Source organism: Triticum aestivum, chromosome 4B, assembly GCF_018294505.1.
Source record: "Triticum aestivum cultivar Chinese Spring chromosome 4B, IWGSC CS RefSeq v2.1, whole genome shotgun sequence".
NCBI lineage: Eukaryota > Viridiplantae > Streptophyta > Magnoliopsida > Poales > Poaceae > Triticum > Triticum aestivum.
In genome coordinates this window covers 298343090-298347915 of record NC_057804.1, presented here as the reverse complement: position 1 = coordinate 298347915, position 4826 = coordinate 298343090, and positions in this window count along the sequence as shown.

Sequence of the window (4826 nt, the reverse complement as noted above, 5' to 3'; positions counted from 1 at the left end):
AGTGCAAAAACAAATTGGAAAAGTTTATTTTTTTTAGTGTAGCTCACTCTGTTGTTGTGTGCAGTAGAAAGAAAATTGAAAAAATAAAAATTGATGCGCTCACTCTGTTGTTGTGTGCAGTAGAAAGAAAATTGGAAAAGTTTATTTTTTTAGTGCAGCTCACTCTATTGTCGTGTGCAGTAGAAAGAAAATTGGAAAAAGAAAAATTGATGCGCTCACTCTATTGTTGTGTGCAGTAGAAAGAAAATTGGAAAAAGAAAAATTGATGCAGTGCACTCACCTCGTCCCTGCAGTACCAACGCTCGACATGAAGTGCACTCCACCTCGTTTGGGAAAATTTACGTCCCACAAAAAAATCCATGCAGTGCACTTGCCCTTCTAATGAAGTGCGGTATTTCCTCTGAAGCAGTGCGTTCTTCTTTCCCCGTTCGAGAAAAAATACGTCTAAAAAAAAAGAAACCATGCAGTGCACTTGCCCATCTAATGAAGTGTGGTATTTCGTCTGAAGCAGTGCGTTCTTCTTTCCTCGTCCGAGAAAAAATATGTCTAAACAAAAAGAAACCATGCAGTGCACTTTCCCATTTGATGCAGTGCGGTATTTTGTCTAAAGCAATGCGTTCTTTTGTCCGATGCAGTAAATATGACGATTTTGATCTCGCGAAGAACAGAGTGTCCGCTTTTCGATAAAATCGAAACTGCTCTTAAACCATAAGGAATTAGAGAGAGTGTTCTACGTGAAAAAGTTGCGTCTCGTCAATATCTTTCCAACGGCGTATGATTTGAATTATTCCGACCAGCCATTCGTAAACATTTCACGAAAAAACAGCCGCTGCGTCTCGAAGTCAGCCGCACGATTTTCAAAATGAACTAAAAACCGTAAGGAATCTCAAAACCATTTCAACATCTGAAAGTTGCGCCTTGTCCGTAGCTTTCCAACGGCATATCATACGTATCGTTTCGACAAACGGTTAGAAAACTGGAGCGAAAACAGTACCAAAAATTTCAAAAAATTTGAAAAACAGAGTTCCGCGATTTAGTAAATTTGAAACTGCTCTTCAACCGCAACGAATTAGAGAAAAATTAATATATGAAAAAGATGCGCCTCGACGATATCTATCCAACGGCGTATCATTTGCTTCGTTCCGACAAGCGGTTTAGAAGAAATCGCGAAAATACGCTCGCTGCCACTCGTCGTCCGCCGCGCCGTTTTTGAAACTGCTCTTAAACCGCAAGGAATCTCGAAACGTGTTCAACATGGCGAAGTTGCGCCTAATCCATAGCTTTCCAACGGTATATTATATGCCTCATTCTGATAAACGGTTAAAAAACTAGAGCGAAAACAGTACCAGAAAAACACTGCATGCAATTTATTTTTGACACGAAGTTCACTAGTCTCTATTGCAGTGCTCGTCGTCAAAATGATGCAGTGCGCTTCTGTTGAACGTGCAGTGGCGAAGTGGTGTGCAGAATAGTTATTCTGCTAATATTAGCAGAATAGACCGTTTGTATATATATATAGGGTGAGACTATTCTACAAACCCTCTAGAGTTCCTAAATAAGGTTATTCAGCAACCACCCCCCACTCCTACCTGTTTCTTTTCCCGAAGGAAGCGAGCGAGCGAGCTCCGGTCTGCCGTCGGCTGCAGCGCCACCACCTCTTACATGTTCCTTCCTCAGGCGCGCAGCGAGCGGAGCAAGTGAATAAAGGCACCACCAGCGACCACCTCTTCACTTTTCTCTGTCGACCCGATCAGGATCGGGATCGTGCCCCGCCGCGTGAGCCCGTTCCCCTCCTACTCCGGCTGCCTGCCTCGCCCACCTCGAGCTTATTGCCTCCCTGCACCTCCCCGTGCCCCACCTCTCTCCCTCCCAGTGCCGATTTGTGCCATAGCTCTCTGCCTCCCTACGCCACGCCTCATCCTGACAGACCACCTTCCCCGGTCATAGCCCCCGATGTGCTCATCCCCTTGCCGCCAAGCCACACAACCCGGGCTCGCCCTCGCTGTCTGCATCGGCTCCGCCCTGACTTCGTGGAGCCACGCGGGAGCACGGGCACCATGATGACTGTATAGCAGCTACCCCTGCTGCTCCAGCGATGACCACCACGAGCCTGACCATGCTCCCTAGTAGTGGACCTGCCTGCCACAGCCGTGCACATCTCTCGCTCCACCTACAGCCACCGGTCGGTGCCCCTCTTCACCAGCATCCTCTCTCCAGCCTGGCTCCCATCCACGAGATCTGACTGATGGACTCGTCATCGCCACGCGGTGGCCTTTGCCATGCTCCTCCCACGGTGGCCTGATTCTCCCCATCACCACCCAGCCAACCCCCTCCACCCTTGCCTCCAGTGCCACCACGACCCCGACCTCATGCTAGGTTGGCCATGGCCATGGCGACCGAGGACGCCGACCCTCTTCCCTTGCTCCCCAAATTGCCGGTTGTTGCTTCCCTCTACCCCCTGTCTGGCACACGACTCTGTGGTTCCTCCCCTACCTCTAGGTTCCTCCCCTGCCTCTAGATCCATGGCTTCCATATCTCTGCTTCAACGACCTTATGCAGTTAGCTTAATTGAAAAATAGAAGTTAACCCAGCCCACCTATGCAGGTAGCTTTACCTGAAAAATGGTGAATTTAATTTCCCTAAACCAGCCGGCCTCACTTCAGGCGTCGAGCAGCATCAACTTCCCCCCAACGTAGTTAGCATTTTTTAACTATACATGGTTGTTCTCTCTGAAAAATACTAGTATGCATTGGTAGCGGTTGTGTATAGTTCAACAGTTAATAGTTTATAGTTTCTGAAGTTCTCAAATCTGGTACTTTCTGTTTGTGTTTTGACTGTTACGTATAGTTTCAGCAGTTAGCCATTGCTATTAAGGAATATACTTTGAGAAGAACAAACACCAGTTATAAAAAATGTTTCATTGCACCGTCAATGACGGGTGAGATGGCAGCACCCATCGAGTTCATTTGGTTCAGTTTTTATAGTGCAGTTAAGAGTATTAGTGCTTACAGTTATTGAGTAAAAAAGGAAAAGACAAGCAATGTGAAAGAATCAGATTGCGTGTGGTAGAGAGAAGTTCCTTCATTTTTTTCGAAGTGCACTGCAATACTTGTTACTTTGTGCACCATAAGTAAAACTAGATAATTTTATGGAAATGTTGTTGGATCCTCCAGGATCATATTAGCATAAGTTTGAGCCACAAACTAATTGGGATATGTATGTTACCTTGATCACCAGGTCCTGCCATCTCCTTATTCTAATTCTCCACCACCACCAGCTTGATCTAGTGGCTATGTTCTGTCTTTCCCAGTGCTCCTGTGCTGAGCTTGATCGACAGCTTAGTTGAGAGAGAGAGAGACAGAGAGAGAGAGAGAGTGGAGTGAGCGTGTGTGAATATACTGGCATAGAGCAGCAACCAGCACAACTCCCTTTCCTTATCTATCTCTCCTTTATTTTATGCATAGTGCACTAGGGGACAAACACCTGGTTCAGTGAACCAGCCAGAGTAGGCGGTGTCTACTGTAGCAGTTAACTGCAGATATCTTTGCTTAGGCTTAATTCTTAATCCTTAATCTTAAGAACATAATAGTTATAGCTTACACTATAGGAATCAACTACTTTGCCGTCTGCCACGACGGACGGCAAAGGCATGAATGGCGGACGGCAAAGGTCTTTGTCATTCGCCACGGACAGCAAACGTGGACGGCAAAGAAAGGTCCGCTAAAGAGCTACGTTGTCGTCCGCTTTTGGTGGCTGATGGCAAAGGGGCCTTTGCCATTAGCAGTGGAGGTCAAAGAACACAGACGGCAAAAATTTCGATGTTAGTCCGTTAGGTGGCTAATGACAGGACTTTGCCGTCCGCCGCTGACGACAAAATTCGTCCTGCCTTTGCCGTCCACCGCTGACGGCAAAATTCTTCCTGCCTTTGCCGTCTGCCACTATAGGCAAACTGACTAAATGGGTCAGCTCCCAGGAAGCACAGTTGGCTGCCACGTGCCTCAGTTGCCGCCCGCGGCTGTTGGCAAAGAGGCCATTGCCGTCGGTGGCGGACGACAAAGAGCCTGCATATTGGCTCTTTTTTCTATTTTTTCTGAATCCAACAATTTTCACAGCAAATATATATGACATATATAGATATATTTCACAGGGCTATTTAACAGCACATAAGTTTCATCGTACATACATATATAGTTCCATCCATTCATACATAGCAAGTTGCACATACAGATAAGTTGCAACCATTAGGAAGTTGCACATACATATTACAATGCAAAGTTTCATCAAGATAGCAAGTTCCATCGTAGCAAGCTAGAAGAATACTAGAAGAGAATGAAATAAAAAACAGGCACTCCATCATAGCAAGCTAGCTTCCGAGAAGTGAATGAAATCTGCAAAATGGCAAATAAGAAAGTTAGGAAAAGGTGACTAGAAGAATAAGACTAGAAGAAGAAGACTAGAAGAAGAAGCACGCCATCGTTTGTGAGGTAACTTAGGTGAAATGGATCGTTTATGAGCTAACTTAGGTAAAATGCATCATTTTAGAGCTAACATAGGTAAAATGGATCGTTTATGAGCTAACTAAGCTAATTATGCCGTTTTTACATAAGTAAGCTAAGTACATGTCATTATTGAGCAAACCTAGTTAACTAACCATATTATAACTAACTTAGGTCATTTTGGTGGAAACAAAGCTAAGTATAGATCGTTTTAGAGCTAACTTTGGTAAAATGGCTGGTTTTGGAGGTCAGTAAGCTTATTAAGTCATTTTGGAGGAAAAGAAGCTAACTCTAGGTCATTAAGGTAAGCATATTGGAGGAAATAAAGCT